Source organism: Marmota marmota, unplaced genomic scaffold (assembly GCF_001458135.2).
Source record: "Marmota marmota marmota unplaced genomic scaffold, marMar, whole genome shotgun sequence".
NCBI classification, from domain to species: domain Eukaryota; kingdom Metazoa; phylum Chordata; class Mammalia; order Rodentia; family Sciuridae; genus Marmota; species Marmota marmota.
The window spans coordinates 6,131,148-6,154,730 of NW_026000243.1; the positions used below are offsets into that span (position 1 = coordinate 6,131,148).

At 33.4% G+C, this 23,583-nt stretch overlaps 1 protein-coding gene across 4 annotated transcripts in view; it reads right to left on the reverse strand.

Moving 5' to 3' along the window:
• Positions 1-23,583, reverse strand: part of Arhgap32 (Rho GTPase activating protein 32) — a 296,976-nt gene that overhangs the window by 182,638 nt on the left and 90,755 nt on the right. Inside the window, exon 1 of one of the 4 annotated variants that reach the window (XM_048796185.1) lies at positions 18,912-21,136. The exons of 2 other annotated variants lie outside the window; for them this stretch is intronic. The gene's annotated coding sequence lies outside the window, so the exon portion shown is untranslated. Of the gene's footprint in view, positions 1-18,911; positions 21,137-23,583 lie in introns of those variants that run through there. One more of the 4 variants, XM_048796186.1, reaches the window with a different exon arrangement.

Genomic DNA, 23,583 nt, shown 5'->3' on the forward strand with positions numbered 1-23,583 from the left:
TTCTGTATAACCCTGAGGGTCTCCTTCCATTTCCATGTAATTTCCCTTCTCTCTCCCTTTCCCTCCCACCTCTCATCCCAGTTTAATGTTAATCTTCTTCTCATGCTCTTCCTCCCTACTCTGTTCTTAGTTACTCTCCTTATATCAAAGAAGACATTTGGCATTTGTTTTTTAGGGATTTGCTAGCTTCACTTAGCATAATCTGCTCTAATGCCATCCATTTCCCTGCAAATTCTATGATTTTGTCATTTTTTAATGCAGAGTAATACTCCATTATGTATAAATGCCACATTTTTTTTATCCATTCGTCTATTGAAGGGCATCTAGGTTGGTTCCACAGTCTTGCTATTGTGAATTGTGCTGCTATGAACATCGATGTAGCAGTGTCCCTGTAGCATGCTCTTTTTAGGTCTTTAGGGAATAGACCAAGAAGGGGAATAGATTTGATCCATTCACTTTTAATAACTATTTTTCTCTTCTCAAAGTTTTTAGTTGGTAAGTTGAAACTAGGAGTTTTCAGAGAGCACACTTTTATTTGTATCGTTTGGTGATCTCACAATTGAGAAAGTTAAATAGAAAACTAGAAAAAATAACTTCACATAAAGGCCTCCTGGGCCAGGCACAATGAGAAGCACAGTTACAGATCTCAGGGAGGATCACAATTAATAGAGACATGCCTTGGCTAGAGACCTGCCCACTTTACTCATGCCTCCAAATGTTACTCCAGTCCTTCCTTCCTCTCATGATAACTGCCATGTACACCTCTGCTCAGGTATCCAGAAGAAGACAGAAAAGCCCAGCTTGTCCACTGTCCAGTAAAGAAAAACATAAATGTCACAAGTTGAAATATGTTGACAATTATATAAAATATAAAAATAAGCAAAATTTCTACATATCTAAGCTACAGGCATCAATGGTGGCAATAAAATTACTAACTGGGAAACAAAGTGAAAATTACAGCATCTATGACACTGTCTACAACACAAATGTTGGCATGTTGGTGCCAGCCACTGATATGTCAGTAGTCAAGATTATCTGTCTTCAATTGAGCAGCAACTGAGTCCTGACTGTCCACTGAAGGGCGGGGGTGGGGGTGGGGGTACATTACTTGGCTATCTTCAAATTTTCACACTTGAAAATACAGAAAATGAACTTCAAGCTAACTTTGCTTATACAACATCCTTAAATTTCCATAAAACTACACCTTGCATAATACATACTGTGCTGTTTTGAAATTTTATATAGATTTAGTCTTGTTGTTAAAAGGAAAATTTATTATCAATGCCAGAAACAGATTTAGAAAACAAATTGTTCTTGATAGCAAATGATTTGAAAAATTTTCTGAACATTTTACATGGAAACATCTTGTAAAATAGTCTGATGATTCCTACCCCAAACAAATCCATAGCAAACTCTGACCTAAATAATCATTTCCAAAATGAAAGGACCATTAAGTTCTATCTCATAAATCCCTTATCATCCTCCAAAGATTCTGGAGAGGAATTAAATTTAATCCTTCTTTACTCTGTCCATTAAAATAAATGCCCAATAGTTCAGAAATTTAAATATAAAATATGTGGCTCAGTGGTAGAGCACTTGCCTAGCAAGTGTGAGGCACTGGGTTCAATTATCAGCATTACATATAAATAAACAAATAAAATAAAGATCCATTAACAACTAATAAAATTTTTTAAAAAGAGTATCATGGAAAAGCTTTTTTATTATCTCACAGTGTTAAAGTTGCAAGAATAATTCAATAAAGCCCTTAAACTATAAAATAAATCTTACTATATGAAGATTTTTAAACCTTCTGTTACAACAACAAACATTATGAAAAAAGCCAAAATTCAAACACACTAAGAAAAAAACTGGAACATATCACAAAGTGTTAATTGTTTAAAATATATAAAATTCCTACAAATCTCTTAGGATACAATAAGCCAAAAGATAAATAGGCAAAGCATATATTTATATTTATATGTGTGTGTGTGTGAGAGAGAGAGAGAGAGAGAGAGAATTTTAAAACACATTTAAAAATATTTCACTGTGACAGACATGTTATTAAAAAAATAAGATTACCAGACTACCGAGATCATTATAAACAAAATAAAAGTTTTCAACAAACTGGAAGAAAACATGGGAAAATAAAAATGCAATGTTGGTGTAAGTTTAAACCAGTACAACCTCTGTTTAGGACAACTTCGCAAAATCTAACAAGATATAAAAAGCACATCTTTTTAGCCCAGCAATCTTCTCTTCTAGAAAATTATGTTACTTTCACAGGTAGATATAAGATAAAAATTCATTGTAGTACATGACAAAACAGCAGCAAAAACAACCTAAATTGGTACTAAGTGTCAGCAGGACCAAATACTCCTGAAGACCACAGGATGGCTCTGAACCTCTTTATTCCTGATGTGTTTAAACACTGAGCAAGCTTCACTTCTCCAATAAGCTTTGGTGAAACATTTTACCAGAAGTCACCAGCAGTAGTTTAGAACCAGTTGATTCTTGCCTCCTCCACCCATGAGTTAAAAAAGGTGAAGAAAGGAGAAATGCTTAACCCTGTAAGTAGCAAGGAGGAACCCCAACTTAAAATGAATTGTTTTCAAAATAAATTTGGCTTGAAAGTGGCTTCAAGCTTTCTAGTAGCAGTAGCAAAGCAATAATTACAACAGCAAGTACTGAGCACTTACTGTATGTGCCAAGCCCTTTTAATGATGATTTCTTAATTCTCACATGCACCTTATGAGGTAGGAGCCATCATGTTCCTCATATTACAGGTGAAGAAACCAAGGCTTAGCATAATTACCCTGTTTAGGGTTACTTGGCTCATAAATTTGCATTGAAAATACTTTTCAAGAGCTGGGGATGTGGCTCAGCCAATGGCAGAATGTTTGCCTGGCATGTGTAGGGCTGGGTTTGATCCCTAGACCTAAAACATAAACAAAAATACTTTTCAAAAATTGGTCCAAAACCACCATATAGAATATTATTTCTGTTGAAAGACCATGGTTTCCATTTTGGTCCACATTCAGCTGATTAGCCTGACCTTCCTGGTCTCAGTTATTTTACTCTGTTAGGGATTTGGGAGTGATGCTGCTGACTTACATTCAATTCTTTATCCCATCCCTCATTTGTACTAAATGTGGCTGAACACAGTTTGTATTAGGTTTACTACAAGGAAGAAGCACACACAGGAGATCACACAGCAAAGCAGCAGCCAAGCAGGAGTAGAACTCCAGCCTTGATATTCTCATTTCAGTGTTCTTTTTCTCACACAGTAATACGGAACAGTTTTTATGAAAATTATTCAATACAGTCCATGGTGCATGGTCAGTAAATGTCTCTTTAAATGGCACCAGACTTTATCCACAGAATGTTCAACAACTATGACTCTAAACACAGATATATCAAATACACTCCTCAGAAGTTATATTCTAAATATGAACAACGTACACTGTGTGTAATGTGGATATATACCAAGTAAATGAACTGGAAAGAGAAATTATTTAAGAATAATTCCTATTCTAATCTAATTTACATTTCTATTTTATTCTAAATATTTTAGAATTAATTTTAGTCATGTTAAAGAGTTTCCTAAAAATATGCAAAACAATTCATAATGCACAAATGTCATATTTAATTAACCATTTTTATACTAGCTAAATATTCATTGTAAATATTAGATTATTTATGTCTTTATTTTTCTGACAATCATCTTTGTAAATAATTCCTACATTGGAATAATTAAATTTATTTCCTTCTTTTTATAAAATAATAATGTATACTAGATTTGAGATTTGCTTTAATTCACAGCTATATCTAAAGGCCAAACAATTCTTGTGTACACTATGGCAAATTTATTTCAAAAAATATCAAATTGATTTAACACAATCCTGTACTGGTCACTTTAAAAATAAGAGAAAAGGTCTACCTGATGAGATAATGGAATATTTTATACTAGAGAAAATTTGCTATATTATATACATATATTGACCAACAGACCTAATTTTGACGTATTCAAAAAGCTAAATAAATTTTCTGAATGGCTACCTTAACAACACACCATTCCCACTGCAGGAAGGTATGCCTAAAAAATATGTTCAATTTCAAAACGCTATTTATAAACCTATAAAAAAAATTTCCATAAAAAGGACCTAATTTAAAACCAAATGGACTTGGGCTCAAAACTCAACTATGCCATTTATAAATACTGTAGTCTTAGTAACTTAAATTTAGTCTTAGTTTGAAAATCTCCAACAGGAAAAATAACAACTTAGTAAGGTTAAGATATGGGTAAGAAACAACACATATAATAAAACTGTCATATGGCACAACAGAGGTCCTCAATAAATGACAGTCATGATCATTATCAACATGACAAAAACCATAAAATCTTTTCATTATTGTGGTTATATAAAAACTTAGAAATATCTAATCTATAAATCTTTGGCTTTTTAAAATACTAATTTCTACAATTTACAAGAGAATAGTAATCTAGTAAATAAAAGGAAACAAATCCCAATTAAGTTAAAATGTTTTCTGATTATTTAAATACTTTAATAATTGTGAAGGAGACAAACAATTACAACAAAAAGCTCATCTTCTACCCATACTGCATTAATACAAAGGTTACAAAGTACAGTAGTGTCCCTTATTTGCATGGGTTCCAAGACGCCAATGGATGGATGTCTGAAACTGAGAGTACCAAAACCCACATATACTATGTTTTTTCTATGCATACATACCTATGATAAAGTTTAATTAATAAATTAGGCATAGTGAGAGATTAACAACAACTTACTATAGATCTTAGTAACTTCAAGGTGTGATTTGTTTCTATCTACCTTTTCATTTAAAGGAAGTCTATTACAGTTTTCTCTGGCATATCCAAATTTCCTGCATCATTACTCTTGTGCTCTGAGGCCATTATTAAATAAAATAAAATAAAATAAGGGCTACTTAAACATAAGCACTCCTATACCATAGTGTCAATTTCATAACCCCAAGAGCAAGATGGCCAGAGATTTCATTGTACTTCTCAGAACTACACACAATTTAAAGCTTTCAAATTATTTCTGGAACTTTCCGCGTAATATTTCAGACCCAGGCTGACCACAAGTAACTGAAAACATCACAACTGTATGAGTAAGTTCTCTGAATATCCAACTGAAATGGTTTATTGTTTTTAACTTTCAATTCAATAAGCAAAAATTAAAAGCAGAACTTCTGGTTTTCAAGTTTGAAAAGTATATAATGTTTATTATTGATTTAGAAAATTACTTTCAATAAATACATAATTTCAGTATTTCTTCCATTAGATCACAGATCAACTATGCTCAATTATTACACATTCAAAAATTATGTCATAGGTTGGGGATATAACTCAGTTGGTAGAGTGCTTGCCTTGCATGCACAAGGTCCTGGGTTCAATCCCCAGCACCACAAAAAAAAAAAAAAATCATGTCATAAAATATTTAAGAAAAATACTATGACAGTGTAAATAGATACCCTTAACATAATTTTTAACCTCTGCTCTACAGTGTAATTAGTATCAGTAAATGAAAAAAAAATTAGAAAACACTATAAAGAATAAACAGTAGTCTTATTTATTTGATTTTTAAGGTGTCAATAGATGTTTCCTTTTATTTATTTGTATGTGGTGCTGAGATTTGAACCCAGTGCCTCACAAATGCTAGGCAAGCACTCTACCACTGAGCCACAACCCAGCCCAAGAAAAACAGTATTTTTAATATACATGTACATTTTTTAAAGTTTGGGAAACTAAAAACAAAGAATATTGGATGATTTTTATTTCCTTCTTTAAAGTTATTTATGCTTTGAGGGCTGGTGTTATAGCTCAGTGGTAGAGCACTCACCTAGCATGTGTGCAGCACTGGGTTTGAATCTCAGCACAACATAAAAATGAATAAATAAAAGGTATTTTTAAAAAGTTAATTGCTTTTAAAAAAACTTATGCATACTCTTCAATTTTGACATGAAAAAATGTATTAGCTGTTTAATAGCATGAAGATCCACTCTACTTTCTGCTCCTGAACAGCTGGAGGCTGTTTTTTTCCATCTAATAGAAGTCAATTACAAATGTTTAATGAAAACATGTATATTTCAGTCACATGTACTAAAAAATTAAAGTCATTTGACAAAAAAAAAAATAGGTCCCAGAAATAGGGACTGTAAGTTCAAAAATAATGGCAATGTGCATTTTGAAGAAGACAATATTCTTATACAGACCAAAGTAAATTTTTTTAAAAAGTAAAAACAAACATAAATTACTAAGAAACTCTCTAAATAGATTTTTTTCATGTCAGAATCTTAGAATAATTAAATAAATTTATGTCAGGACTAAAGAATTCAATTCCTTTTCTAAATATTTTCCATTCCAACCTATGAAGAATCAAACTCAAAGAAACAAATCATATTAATAAATCCAATGCTCACAGTATCTACGTGAGTGCAGAGACTATATCTACTTACTGTCCAATTCAGTAAGTTCACAAAATTTATCCCAGAAATACTTTAATACTCAAGAGTACAAAGTACTATTGTGAAAGGAGAAAAAAGAACATGACATCAGCATTACCATATTCTTCCAAGTAAAATTATAAAGCCTACAGAGAACAACTCATATATCTACCTAGCCATGGATACACAGAACAAGAACATTGTATTAACTTCAGAATACCACTGGCAGACCCAATAAATAACCAAAAAAAAATTGTTTTATCAGATATATTAGAATTGAGACCTATGCCAGGCACAGTGAACACATACCTGTAATCCAGCAACTTGGAAAGCTGAGGAAGAAGGATCTGAGAATTTGAGGTCAGCCTAGGCAATTGAGTGAGACCCTATCTCAAGATAAAATTAAAAAGGCTGGGGATGTAGCTCAGTGGTAGAATGCCCTGGGTTCAATCCCCCATACCAAAAATAAAATAAAGTTTTTGAGATATCTTAGAAAATCCTTCTCACTATCTGAGCAACTGTCTCCTCAGTCTGAGACTATTCATTTTTACATCAATCTACAGATAAAGCAAATCAAAATGATACAACTGTTAGTAAAATCTGAAACAAGTTACAATTTTCTAGCAATGAGTTTAAGGTTACTAAAAGACATCATTTATATGTAGTGATTAAGTAAAAATAACAAAAACACTAGTAAAGCATTAATATATAAACCTCAACAGAATCAATCATCTATTTGAATGCCCATTGGATAACAAAACAGTATTTCTATCTGAAAGGAAATCTACAGGACCAAAGGAAGTAAGACACAATTAATTAATATATTATTATAGAAAATTAGGGACAACTTATGTCACAAATGATTTACTCAAAGCTTTTGTAAGGATAATGAAGGTTGAATATTCTTGAACATGATGTTGAGAATAATATTTTTTGAGGTATAAGTTTTATTGAAAATGCTATACTCAGAGGAAGAAGGCTTCATTGCTTTCAGAAATTTAGGGCCCTTGAAAATAATGGTCATGGCAAAAACTGAACTGTACATATGGTACTCCTGTTCACTGCTGCAATTGGACCTCCTCCCAATGCTACTGCAGTGATAAATGTTCATGTAAACAATAATAATCAGGGGAGAAAAGGACTTAAAAACAGCATACTACAGGAACACAACCACATCAATGTTTACAGCAGCACAATTCACAATAGCTAAACTATGGAACCAACCTAGATGCCCTTCAGTAGATGAATGGATAAAAAAAAAAAAATGAGGCATATATACACAATGGAATATTACTCAGCAATAAAAGAGAATGAGATCATGGCATTTGCAGGTAAATGGATGGAGTTGGGGAAGATAATGTTAAGTGAAGTTAACAAATCCCAGGGAACAAAATGCCTTTGATGTAGGGAGGCTGATTCATAGTGGGATAGGAAGAGAGCATGGGAGGAGTGGACGAACGCTAGATATGGCAGAGGGGTTAAAGGGGAAGGGAAGGGGCACGGGGTAGGAATGATGGTGGAATGTGATGATCATTATTATCCGAAGTGCATATATGAAGACACAAATTGGTGTGAATGTGCTTTGTATACAACCAGAGATATGAAAAATTGTGCTCTGTATGTGTAATGACAGTTGTGATGCATTTTGCTGTCATATATAAATTTAAAAAATTAAAAATTAAATAATAATAAGGGGAGAAAGCAAATTACCTAAGCTGACCCACTTCGGCTAGGGAAAGGTCAGGGAGGGTCAAGATGAAAAACTGGCAAAATTTAGGCTGCATACCTTAAAAAGCTCAGGGTATTGCATAAAATTTATTAGAGTTTTCCTACCCAAGTAGCTGAAGAAATACCAATAAATCAAATCTTTTCAGTCTACTGTTTCACCTACCAGCATCCTTCCATGGATAGTTCACTCTCCTGTAAGTTGATTTGAGATATAAGCATTTTAGCAATCTCTTTTTAGCTTATTCTGCCTGTTCCTCTGAAATCACCCAGAGAGGGTGGCAGGTTTAAAGATGGATATTAACAAAGACACTAGTTACTTGAATTATTACAGAACAATTAACTACTTGTAAAAGTACTGTTTTCTTAAATCACAATCATCCCATCCTCAAGTAACACAAACTAAAATCATTATACTTCTAAACATTAATTTGCTCTGCTTTAAAAATATAAGTATACTGCTTCTGTTTGTATCAATAATTCTTCAACTTTATTTTCATAAAAAGGAGAACTAAGTTCTATCTGCTCATTTATTTTTGGAAACAGAGAGGCACTTCTCCCATTTTCCTTCTTAGGGAAATTTGAATTTTATCAACTGCAAAAATACTAATAAGGTGCCTCATTGAATTAAATAGAAAGGAAGAAGTTATTAAAGACAGTTCTCCAAAAAAAAAGATTTGTATTTATATTTAATGATAATAAGTCAGGAACTGAATATCTGCCTATTTCTTCTGAGTTTGTTAGAACCAGACATCAATATTTTTATATATGGTACTTTTGATTTGATGTTTCCAAAATGAAAAATAAATGCAAAGTACCTTTTCTGATTGCTCAAATAGTACTTGCAAGGAAATATTTTGTTTTTATATGTCAATTCAAATCTTTAAGTTTTATCATGATTCCTTTGTGGTAAGAAAAACATGTTTTAAAAGGGATCTAAGGGGTTGGTGTTGTGGCTCAGTGGTACAGCACTCACCTAGCACATGCAAGGTGCTGGGTTTGATCCTCAGTACCACATAAAAATTAATTAATTAATTAATTAATTGAAGTTATTGTCTCCAACTCAACTAAAAAATATGTCTTAAAAAAAGAACTAATATTGTTTAGTGATACTGTTTCACTATTACATATGATATTCAAATTATGACTTATGTAGCAACTGAAAACAATAGTATTACTCTTAAATGTTCATGGTTTCCATCCCATTCTAGAAAAAAATGCTAGATTTTTTAAAGAGAATTTTTAATATTTATTTTTTTAGTTTTAGGCAGACACAATATCTTTGTTTGTATGTGGTGCTGAGGATCGAACCTGGGCAGCACACATGCCAGGCAAGCGCTCTACTGCTTGAGCCACATCCCCAGCCCAAAATGCTAGATTTTTAATGTAATGAATTTGAACTCATGATTTAAATTTCTTATGTGCCACATACTACCTGCATCAACATGGGGAATTTATTTAAGATTTCTTTAGTTTAATTTTCTTAATAATCATATTTCCCATATAGTTCAAGTGATTAAATGAAAAAATAAATACACATAAAGCACCTACCTAAGACACAATCTGTAAAAAGTGTGTGATAAAAAAACAGAACCTATATAAGGCACAGTGACACACATCTAAAATTCCAGCTACTCACATGGCTGAGACAGGAGGATTACAAGTTCAAGGCCTGTCTCAATATAAAAAAGGCTGAGGATGTACACTCAGAGGTAGGACACTTATCTAGCATGTGCAAGTCCTTGAGTTCAATCCCTAGGGTCAAAGGGTTGGGGAGAGTGTATAATAAAAGAAAGACACTTCATGGATCTACTAAAAAATATGTCAAGATCATTGTATTGTCTTGAACAATAAAAAAAAATAATTGTAATGCAAAAAATAAATAAATACATAATTTTAACTCCTTTATAAAAGGAATAAAAATCCTCATCTATTTAACTCAATACTTTATATTTATCTTTTCAGGTATGTGCTAAATATTCTGCTGTTTTCCTTCATAGCAATGACTACACTCCTTAAAACTTAGTATGTACTCAACTGCCATTTAATTTAAATATTTTAAGTTTTATTTATGGAATTTTCAACAACATACAAAAGTACAAAAAACAGAATTACAAACCAACAGGTGTCCATTATCTGGCTTTAAAAATTAACAATGGCGGGGCTGGGGTTCTAGCTCAGTGGTAGAATGCCTGCTTCACACACATAAGGCACTGGGTTCGATCCTCAGCACCACATAAAAAGAAATAAATAAAGATTGTATCATCTACAACTTAAAAAAATTAAAAAAAAATTAACAATGGCAAATCTCATGTCTACTTCCATTCTGCCATCTTACTGGATTTTATAAGCAAATCACAGATATGTTACCCTTAAAATAATTCAGCATGTATCTGTAAAAAAATAAACTCTTTTTAAACATAACTAAAATAACATTTTGCACTCTTTTTCTTTTCTTTGGGGGTGGGGGGTGCCGAGGATTGAACTCAGGGGTACTCAACCACACATCCCCAGCCCTATTTTGTGTTTTATTTAGAGACAGGGTCTCACTGAGTTGCTCAGCACCTTGCTATTGCTGAGGTTGGCTTTGAACTCAGGATCCTCCTGCCTCAATCTCCCAAGCCGCTGGGTTACAGGCATGCACCACCATGCCAGGCTTGTACTAACTCTTAAATGCTAGAGATTAAATGACTAGTAGGAATTAAGAGGCCAGAGAAAGATTTAACATAACAGGTTACATATCTAAGAATACATGGATTTGTGATATAAAGTAGAGGAATAAAAATTAAAAACCTTCATGAGCCTAGAAGTTCGACATACGGGACCCAAGTAACATAGTTTTGCCAAGGAAAACTAGTCGTTTTCTTGTTCCCCACTCCAAGAAAATTGTTATTATTTGATCCATGCTTTAGAAAGTACCAGAAAGTTAACAATGGCAATAGATTCTGGAAGTATCAGAATATTAGATGCAAAATTCTATTTATTATGAAATATGTGAATGTTGTTAGTATTCACAAACTAACAATCAGTTCTTCAGTGAGCAAAGAGAAAGACAATTCATGGACTAGTCTGACTACCTTCTAAACACCAGGCAATGCTCACCACCAAACATTATGTTGTTTTTGAATATTAAATATAGGCAGGTACGATGGTACATGCCTGTAATCTTGGTGGCTTAGGAGTCTGAAGCAGGAAGATCACAAGTGCAAAGCCAGATTCAGCAACTTAGTGAGACCCCGTCTCAAAATATTTTTTAAAAAGGACTGGGGATGTGGTTCAGTGGTTAAGTGCCTGGGTTTAATCCTGGGTACCCCCACCACCAAAAAATCAAATATGAACTATAAAATACAAACTATACAACAGAATAATAAAAATATCACCTTAAACTAGTACAGCAGCCTATTATTTTTAAAGTACTCTCCCATTTGAAAACAAATGACAAGTGACAAAAAAGAAACAAAACCAAGGGAAGGGTGGGAATTTTGCATCTAAAACAGATTTCAGGGAACTAAATTTTTAAGAAAACAAGAAGCATTCAGAATTGAATTTCCTATAATCCTTCAATAACTACAGTCTAACAGTAAAGAGCTTAATAATAAAACAGGTACAAACCATTCCAAGAAATAAGTATGCTACAATAAAAGTGTGTTGCCATACATACTGTGTTGTATGTTGTCAAAGGAAGAAACTAAGACAATTTCCTCAAAAAAATGGCTTTAGAACAGAGACTCTCAGTCTTTTTATCTTCCTGCCCCAAAAGAGTTTAAGGATATGAACACTCTTATTAGTAACAATAACTCAAAACCTACTTAGAGATTTATTTTGACTAACAATTTTTATAAAGCAAATTATCTTTGAGAGTATCAAGCTTGCTGAATATTCAAACCTCAAGATGAAAATTAATTAGAACTTAAGTCAGTTCAACTCAGCAGCACGAAAGAAGGTAAAGACTAGAGAAGATGGGACAGGATGACTTGGAGTCTTTGGTCAGCTAAGGGCAATATGAATGCATAAAAAAGGAAGTAGAATTGAGAAGAAAAGGAAGTAAGACACTAAATATACCCAGACATTCTTTGTTGTAGAGGCCTGGACAGGGCCTGAATTCTTAGGTCAGAAATGGGTTAGAAAGCTGTAAACAAAAAAATATACAAAGGTCAAAACTACAGGTTTTCAAAACTGAAACGCTGATTCTATTTGTGGTTTACAAATCTCATGAAAGAAAAAATAAAGCTATAAAAAGTTCTGGGGGAAAAAAAAAGCAACAGAAGAAATGGCAAAGAAAAATAAGAATAATTTTTCTTCTCCAATAGCAACTTCTAAAAGCATAAAACTGAAGACTACAAATCAATTTATTAAATGAAGACAATTAAATCTAATCAAAATGTACTTTTTAGAAAATGACACACCACCTATAATATGAAAAGTTTTTTTATATAATTCTTTGAAAATTCACAGATGAAACAAACATAAATCATTAACCAGAATGTCTAGAATATAAATAAGGAAACCAATATTCTTCCCCAAACATTCTGGAAATAACACCAAGGTGACTGGAAGCTCAACTGCTCAGACCCCATTTGTGAGTCAATATGGAGGTATTTCTTATGCTATTATTGAAATTTTTGCTAGACTATCATTTCCGAAATTAGATCACTGCAGTCAGGTTTAATAGCATATGCCTTTAGTCCCGGCTATGCAGGCAACTTAGGTAGGGGAATCTCTTGAGTCCAAGTGTTGAAGGTCAGTCTGGACATCACAGTGGGACTCCATCTCAAATTTAAAAAAAAAAAAAATTTAAATGGAACATTTCCCTAACTGATTATCTGATGCATATGACAGACAGTGACCACTTACCACTGAAAACAATGAAGGACCAAAGAAACATTTGTGTCAGAGAACTCAAGAACTTTAAACAATGGAACTAAACACAGTTAACACGGTGATTTCATAGATTCGCATATTTTCAGTTGGAAGAAACTTTGGAAATCATCTATTCTGAAGTCAACAAGAAAACTAAATCCTACAAATTCATATATTCTTCTTTCTATCTTAACATTCTACAGTAAATTTTCAATCAAAATTCATTTTGATTATGGAATCCACAAGAACCCAGGATGTGATAAGGGAACAACACTGTTCCTGTATTACATAAGAGGAAACTGATGCTTGATCACGGTTACACAATTAACAACTGATATTTACCTCTCAGGTTACTTGTGAAGAAACACCTAACCTATCTCCTTCACTGAGAAATTTTCAAATTATTTGCCAATCCAAAGCATTCTTCTTTCTACTTTCCTACATACTTTCAAAAATACTGTTTTCAAATATTTTCAAAATATTTTCAAAAATACAAAAGAAGCGCGTATAAAATTTGATTTCCCCCAAGGATACAGGTGGGGCTAGAGATCTGACTCCAGGGATTATGCGTTAACCCACTAAAATATTTCCCAAATTTATCCCTGAAGTATGATCTCTTCTGTAATGTGAATGAATTCACACAAGGCTGATAAATAGGGGAATGATGTCTATGAAACTAAAATTGCACACCATAATCCTTCCTACACGTTAATGTGCTTTACAAAGTGTGTTTGTTTACACTTTAACAAAGTTCACTAACATAAACCAAATACTGTACAATGCACATTCATGCTGCTTTGCTGCTTTTGAATGGTACTTCCTTGTTACTACATCTTTTTTCCTTGTCTGTTATCACAGCCTCAATCCTTCATTACAACCCTTTCCATCGAGCAACCTTCACCTTTAAAGATAAAATTCTACATCAAGTGTAATATTTCTCTGCTTATTAGTAATGGTAATGTTGACATGTTTTTTTTAACTACACCCTTATTAATACTCTATATGCAAAGCTACATAGATTTTAAGTGATTAGTACAACTATATTTTCTCAGACCTTTTATTTTTAGTGAATAATTTATAAAGACACAAGACTATTCAGATGTGTATCAAATTATCACATTATACCAAGTGAATTTTTTGGAAAAAGTTTTTTTAAAAACCTGAGTTTTAAAAATCCCAATACACAAGCTGCTGTCCTTCCAACCCAAAGGTGGCCATAACCCCAAGCCCTCCATTCTGATTTTTCTCTTTCCTGACCCAAGGATTAGGATTTCCTTGGGATCTGGTTAGAGTCAGGGTTTCAGTGCCTCAGTTTAGGTGTCAGAGTTCCTACCTTATAAGATTATTGTGGAAACTTTGATGAATTCATATATACAAAAACACTTGGAACATATCCTAATACTCAGTTCTTTCTATGTGTATTAATTTCTGCTTTGATTGTTGTATTAAGTTTTCAGTTGCTGTTTTAACAAATCATTGAAAACTTAGTGGCTTGACACAACACAAGGGTTGCAGTTATCGCTCTGTTTGGGGTTGTGGCTCAGTGGTAAAGTGCTCGCCTAGCACATGTGAAGCACTGGGTTTGATTCTCAGCACCACATAAAAATAAATAAATAAAATAGTTATTGTGTCCACCTACAACTAAAGAAAAATATTTAAAAAAAAAAATACAACACAAACTTATCTCACAGTCCTGGAGGTCAGAAAAAGAAATCAACCTCACTGGGCTAGAGCTAAGGTGTGAATATGGCTGGCTGCTTTTATGGAGTGGAGAATCCATCTGTTTCCTTGCCTTTTTCAGTTTCTACAGGCCATTTTCATTCCTTGCCTCATGGTCCCTTCCTCACATCACCCCAAACTCTAAATTTTAAAAAACACTCATCAATATTTGCTTTATATTCCTATGGCCAGTCAAATCTTTCTACCAAATAAAATGGCTACCATCAAAAGTTACACATTCCCTTTTCATCTCAATGATGTCTACATACATCAAAAGTCAAAAGTTCCTCAGAATATATATAAGAGAAGTGCACAATCATACTAAGACTGATTCCTAAACTTGCTTTTACTCTCTGCAATGATAAATAAACAGTGAATAAAATATTATTCCTAAATAATGAGTATTAAAATTATATAAATGGCCATTTTAAAATCATGTATCTCAGAAATGATCAACTCAAATATGGAAGGACTATTCATTAGCCACATATGATTATTAAGAGACTTCAATGAGTGGAAATAGTAACATGACTATCAGCTATCCCCTCCAACTAGTTGCCTAATATGTAAATAAAGCTCTCACTATGGGAAATGAGAGCAAATTTCTTGATGTTTGTAATATAGTACACATACAACAAATTCTATTTTCTTGGCACAAAGCTCTAGCAATCTGAAAGAAGTCAACTATTTTCTCTTGACTTTTTTACTTCGGAATCAAGACTTTTGAGGCAAATTATTCTCACTATATTTGTATTAATATAATTTACACCATTACTAACCAGACTGCTTAATTTTTTTTAATATTTATTTTTTAGTTTTCGGCAGACACAACATCTTTGTTTGTATGTGGTGCTGAGGATCGAACCCAGGCCGCACGCATGCCAGGCAAGCGCACTACCGCTTGAGCCACATCCCTAGCCCCCAGACTGCTTAATTTAACTCAATATAATTTACACTTATTTTTTTATTAACATTTGCTATTTAAATGACAAAAATCTACCACAGTTGCCAAATGTTATCACTACTACAGTCCATAATGGTATAGTACAATTGGAATATGCTAGATAGCAATAAAAGTATGATAAGCTTATTCAAACAAAATGCTGTAGGATACTTCATTGGTATCACATGTTCATAAGTAATGGTGATCCAAAATCCCTAGATGGCAACAACAAAGTTTTAATTTGGGGGGCAAAATAATTGTTCAATTCATATATATAAAGAAACAAACCTTATTTGAGCTATAAAACATGATTAATTTGGACCTCAGTTTTAATTTACCTTTACCTAGTTGTTCACAAAAATATACATAATGTCTTAATTTTTATTGCCCAAGCAATATATATATAACATACAAAAATATATACTATATATAAAAATATATTTTTTGACATTACATTTAAAATACAATATAGTATAATTAAAAAATCTATATGTTTTGGTGTCTGAAAAGTCACTTGGTCTTTCTACTGCTTGAAATTTAAATTATGTCAACTGAGACAGAGTAATCAAGAGATGTCCCTAAGACACTTATATGCTGTTGTGCTCAATGAGATTCACATTTCACTAAAAATGGACAAAAATCACTGCTTCTTCAGTTAAATCAGAAAAAAAAAAAGTCCAATAGGTATTTAAACTGATACAAAGGATGTGGTTTTGCATAGCAGCTAAATTTTAATCTTTAATTTGTTAGAACAATGTGCCAAAGGCAAATGACATCATATAGTAATGAAATTCCCTGCATCTGGCAGCAGGTGCAGTACTAGTTAATGGAGAAAAGTGACTATGACCGAAATCCAAGTTGTCTTTACAGGGCCCTTAGAAGATATTGCAGGCCTCTCAACTGCATTAAATGAATTCTGCATTACTGAAATAGTGAACTAAAACTCCTAAAAATATTGCCCTTATCTTGAATTAAATTTCATGATGTAGATAACATTCTTAACAGTATAACATTTTTATAATGTTACATAAGCTATTTAAAAACAGATTTATTTCAGAAAGATATTAATGCACTGTGGGAGCCAAAATGACAAATCTTAATTGACATTATGAGGCTGATGAATTGAGGCATCAAATAAGAACAGGAAACGAGAGGAAAGAATAGTCTACAGTTCTGTGAAGGGAAAATGGGTTAGTATGTTTTAAATGAGTTTTCAAATAAAAATTATAAAATGATGAAAAGTAAAAATATTTATCTTGTTACATACTTGTACCTCAAGAAGCAATTTTTAAAAGAGAATCATTATTCTCCCAAAATCCCTAACTTTAGTCTAAATGTTAGCTGCTAGGCAGGCACTTCTAGGGGGAAAAGAGGCAGGGGAAAAACTGCTGCCCACTTAATGATTGCTAGCACTCCTTTGAGTTGTTCTGCTGCTTCAGATAAGACCTCTGGAGAAATCCACAAGAAACCAGCCAAATCCCTGAGTCACTCTACTCACTCTTGTAGGTGACCTAGAGTGAACTTTGCTCAATAGAATCTCATTAGAATGCAAAATTCTCTACCCAGCAGGCATTCCCACCTGCCATTTTTTGAACATGCTGAGGAATGTGCACCCACCTCTACTTGTGATAACAAGCCTACCCAGTATGAATATGCATAAGTTACCCCAATAAAATTCTCTTGCTTTCTTTGTTCAGGGAGATATGGATTTGGGAACTGATCCCCAATACTGCTCTTCTTACTTCTTATTGATATTCATACAAGCAATAAACCTCTCCTGTTTTTGGTGGTACTGGGGATTGCATCCAGGGCTTCCCACACTGCATCCTAAAGCTAGCCAAAGGCTTTACCACTGAGCTGCACCCCCAAACCTCTAAAAAAACCTCTTCATTTCAATCTTTTATTCGTGGTTGTGCTTCTTGGTTTTGTACTCACCAAGTTTGGTTACATAACCCTGAGGGGGAAAAGAATCAGCCAAAAACAAACTAAGGAACATTCTGTAAAATAATTGTTCGGACTAATCAAAATTGTCAAGGTCAACAAAACTAAGTAAAGCCTGAGAAACCACCCCAAGCAAGCGGAAACAGAATAGCTAAAAATAATGGTACCTGGATGAGATCTTAGAACAGAAAACGAATAAACTAAAGAATTTCAAATGCAGGCTTTAGTTAATAGCAGTATATCAATACTGGTTCATGATATGTGACAACTGTACCATACTAGTTAATGTAAATAGTCACCATATTAGTGGTTATTGTTGCAGTAAACTAATACACAATGTAAAGTAAGGATCACAGGATCTAGCTATCAGGGTGAATATATTGAGGAGCTGTTATTCAGCCTACCAATTGCTATTCATTTCCTCCTAATCTCTTTAGATATATTTTGGTATTCTTTTTCTCTCCCCTTGAGTTTGATGGGTAATTTATTTTTCAGTTATTTCTTGCTTATTAATGTACATATTTAATGCAAATAATATTTCTATACATATGGTTTAGCTAGGTTCCCACAGGTTCTAATACATTTTATTTTATTATAATTTCCTATTTTTTATTTCCTCTTTAGTCCAAAGACTAGTGAAGGATAAATTTCCAGGTGATAGTGATTTTTTTTTGGTTTTATAGTTAGTTTTTTTCATAATTATTAATTTCTACATTATAATATGACCAAGAATACTACTTCAACTATTTCTATTTGGGGGAACTTACTGGAAGATCTTTTTTTGTGGACCAAGCATTGCTAAGAGCCATAGCCAAGTAGTATGATGCATGGCATTTTTGGTTGAAAGGTGATGCCAGCAAGCCATTGAAATGATATGATTATGTTAAGATCTGCATTCATATGGATATTAGACTCCTGCTGTCCACGTCAGCCTGTGAGTTCCCATTGGTTGGGGAAGTGCGGTAAGAGGGAATTCCGGAGGAGGGACTTCCTGTTGGAGTGTGTGTGTGGGGGGGGGGACACGCCCCGTGTGTGGGTCGGCATTTTTCCCTAGAGCATACAGGGCATTGGCGGGAGTTTAAAAATAAAGTTTGTTCCTGTTTGAGTGGCTTGTGATTTTGTGCCCAGCCAGACTGCGGCAAAGCGTACAATCAGTTTTCATAATATTCCAAAAGAATTTGAAAAGAAAGTGTGTTCTATTATTAAGCATAATGCTATGTATTTTAATTAGACTTACCTTATATTAACCAGCTTCTAAATTCTGATGATTTTGTCCACTACTGTCAACCATGTCTGATATCAAAACCTATACTCCTCCTTTCTTCTTAGCTATTGCTTCAATTAATCCAGAAAACTTTCTTCTATGCTCTGAAAATAAAACTGTCATGAATAACTAGAAGCAAGAATATAAAAAGTCAATAAAGAAACTGAAGATAGGTACTCTTGGGGCCGAGTCAGCCAAGGTCTATGTCTTGCCAAAAATTAACACTGCATCCAGGATAGGAAAATGTTAAATCCCAAGCACTACTGTTTTTTTTTTTTTATTTGTTTTGTTTTGTTTTTTAAGTTCAATATGAAAAGTATTTCCCTGCTGTCAGTATTTTCTAGAGCTATCTTCCTTTATAACTACATACATATATGCTCTACAATTTATATTTCATCAATCACATAATACATGCTTCTAAGATATCTTTCCACCTTCCCTAGAAAAACACAGTCCAAAAAAAGGAACAAATTCAATACTATTCTTCATTTCTGATATCTGAAAACTTTAAATTTAAAAATGACTAGTAAGATAACTACTGAATAGTCATGGAGGATTAGTCTCACTTTTTTAAATATTTTTTTAAGTTGTTGATAGACCTTTATTTTATTTGCTTATTTATACGTGGTGCTGGGAATCAAACCCAGTGCCTCACAAGTACGAAGCAAGTGCTCTACCTCTGGGCTACAAATCCAGCCCCTAGTCTCACTTTTTAAATAACTACTCCAGTCAAAAGAAAAAAGCCTATGTCGATATACATATAGATAAACACATATCATTACAGTCAGCTTTGCAAAGTAGCTAAAAGAATTAGTTTGGGAGTCAAACCTGAGTAAAATTCCAATCTGATTACTGTGGGGCATTGGGCAAACTATTAACCTAAGCCTCAATTTCTTTATCTGCAAAACTGGACAAACACATCACAAACCTGAAAAAGACACTGGAAGAATTAAATGTGACAATATGTACAATGGACTTAGCATTGTGCCTACAACACAGTCAGTGCTAAAATAAAATTTTCTTGTTACTGTGCAGACTGTTACAAAAATATCAAAACCAACTTTGACATCTACTTTTAAAACCTGCCAACACTAAATTCAAATTCTGAATGCTATCATTACATGGTTTTAAATATGTGGAGTATTTAGCCTATTAAGTAACATCTACTTGTTATAAAGCTAGTACCGGGAACATACACAAACTTAATGATGGTACCCCAGTGCAAAAGAAAGAAATATAAACTTCCTTATATGGTATGCATGACCTGGTCCTTACATGCTTGTCCCTTCTATCAATCAGCCATAGCAACTGCTTATAGTTCTTCACCCTTACCATGCCATTTCATGTTCCTTATAATGGTAATTCCTTATACCTTTCACATGAGATATCCTCCATCACAATATCTCACTGTTTCGCTCTCGCCCTCTCCCCCCAACACACACACACACACACACACCTATACAAAATTCTATCTGTCCTTCTAAATTAGTTCAGTGTCATCACCGCGGAGAAGATGTCCCTCAGATATAAATTTATATAAATAATAAATGGCAATGTCTGAACTATAAAATGAGGCAAGACAGAGGAGACAGAAAAAGAAAGGGAAAACTACCAAAGGAAGGCAGATTGGGAATGAAGGGGACCGAGGAAAATATTCTCTGAATGTATGCTGGTAAGGTACAGGAAGAACCCTCATCTCATGTCAAAATTTAAAAATATATATATTTAAACACTTTTCAGGATTATAGTTCCTTGCAACAAAATGTTAAGACCTGATGATAACACAAGGTGGGTGTTAGCAGGTTAGAGCCTCCTGGAAGTTGTCATACAGGCATGTGGAATGTTTATTAGGGAGTGCCAGTGAGAAGAACTTCTGTGGTAGGAAGGAGAAAAAATCAGAATTGATCAAAGAAATTAGTTGGACTTCACTATAGACTCTATAAGAGACACAGATAAAGTCTCAGGGAGCCCTGGAGTTAGTGTGACCCTCAGAACCAAGCAAAGCAAGAAGAGGCCCTTTATATCTCATATCAACTCATTGTTGGCCACACTGGGCTGCATTCACAAACACACTAACTAGATCTCAAATGCAGATCACACTCTTGAAAAGTGTTAGCTGAATTTTTAAGATTCTTTACCTTTTCTATTTAAAGCATTATTTTCAAAAGAAATGTTTTGGAAACTGTATTTTCCTACCAGAAATAAATAGAAATTTCATGTGTCTATAAATGGAAACAGAGATACAAACATTATTTTCTCATACTTAATCCATAATGTTTTGATAGTTGTAATTATCTACTATAAAAATGGTGAAGGGCTTATAAAGCATATCTTTTCCATCTGTTCTTGTTTTACTGAATTTAGGCTGTGGCACCCTTTCTGCAAATTTTCTCACAAATGATAAATAAGAAAGCTTAAATTTAAACCTATGTTTTGGCTTTTTCTGAAATCTGTAATGTAATCTGTTTCACACAAAGTACAGAAGAGAGTTCAAATCACCCAGCAGCAGAAATCACTTTCTCAGGCAACCTCTAAGACTGGTTATACTCTCTAATTAATCTGGCATGGAAATATCATTTCTCCAAAAGCTTTCAAACTTTAATAATTTTTGATAGATAACTTCAATAACATTAGAATATTATTTGTAAAGATAGGCAGTAAGACTCCTAACCTCAAGTTCTTACAGGCCAAACCATAGCTTTATTTTCTACCATATAATAATTAACATTCAGTCTCCTAGAATGAAAAAAAGAGACATGCTCCCACCTATAAATAAAAAGATCCTAAAATCCAGATATTATTAATATTCATATTAACTACCCACATATACAATGTTCATTCTAAATCTCACATAATTTAGGCTTCAAACTTAAGGTTCAAACAGAGGGCTCTGTAACACTTTGCCATGAAAAAATAAAGACTGAGAAGCCTGCTTTCAGTCACATTTTTTTAAAGCTCTTGAGCAAACAGTAAAAAGGAATTATATTCTGGACAAATGAAGACTTTATAGCTATAGTGCTTGCATGAATTGCTTACTAAAACTAGACCAGACAGACAGGATCATTTAACAATAAATATGTTTTTCCTATATCTGGAACATTGTCTAAAATGGATTAACATTTAAACCCAGAGTATCATTAACTGAGATAATAGTTTAAATCCCTCTAGAATGTTTACGTGCCATTTGGCTTATCCAGGAGAACATAAAATGAACAAAACAAAATGGTAACAATGGAGTTGAATTTTAAGACAAATGGAAGGGTCCTTGTACAGCATGGGATCAGGAGTTTTGAGATCTATAATACTCACAAGAAGATTCATTAATAAGCTTTGGGAACAAAGGGAAGAGAAGAAAAATAATTTTGGTCTTAGTAAAGTACAACAGAAAATAAAAGGTCATTTCTCACTTCCAGTCAAAATTGTAAAATGCTTTCTAGAAGGGATTTATTAACTTAAAAATGTGTATAGCATTCTTAACAGGAAAGCCCAAATGTTATTTGGTTATGTGTTCCATTTAGGATGATGTAAAACTTACTCTCTGGCCCCAAATAAGACTACTAGGAATATTCAATTAAAATAGAATTGTAAATTGTGAACTACAATCACACCCCAACTCATATCTCATCACTTAGTATTTAATAGAAATAGCAAAACATTATCAAATTCTCAAGTTTTTTTTAAATACCTTTATTTTTATTTATTTATTTTTATGTGATGCTGAGGCTCAAATCCAGCATGTCACACATGCTAGGCGAGCGAGCGCTCTACCACTGAGCCACAACCCCGGCCCTCTCCAGCTTTTTATTTATTTTTTTAATATTTTTAATATCTTTATTTATTTATTTTTTATGTGGTACTGAGGATCGAACCCAGGGCCTCCCACACGCTAGGCTAGTGCTCTACCGCTGAGCCACAACCCCAGTCCCAGCTCTCCAGCTTTTTAATAATTAGTATAGAAAGAAACCATTACAGAAAACTTAAAACTAATACAAACATTAGCAAAGTGAGAAAAAATATATATATTCAAATTTTTACCTCAGCATGAGAAGATACAGACTCCTCAATAAACATATTTGCTCTGAAGAGAATCCAAAATGATATCATGCAACGGCTTATGGACCATCTGCATCACAATAACTTTCAAAGTCACTAAAAATTCAGATTTCTCAGATCAACACTAGAACTAGAAAATTAATTAAACCTCAGAATTCTGCATTGTTGAATAACTCCTAGATGATTCCTTCACCGGTTATAGTCTAACAACCGTTTCTGTGTAGATTTTGTAAAGGTAACATATTTGCTCCAAGTTATATTCATTTTCTACAATAACTACTTAACACATAAAACTGAACTGAATGTTACAACAGTTCTGAAGCCTAACCACAAGTTAAAAGTTATCTGACATGCTTTCAAAACAGACCAAAATCTAAGACTAACGAACTAAATAAGATTTTACAGGGCAAGCAGATGGCATCAGTATGTATTAAAAGTTCCCAAGTGAGATGAAAAAGGCAATATCACAACAGACACTTCAGATATACAGAAGATAATAAAAAATTATTTTGAATCCTTATACTCCAATAAATTAGAAGATAGTGAAGGCATCGATAAATTTCTTAAGTCATATGATCTGCCCAGATTGAGT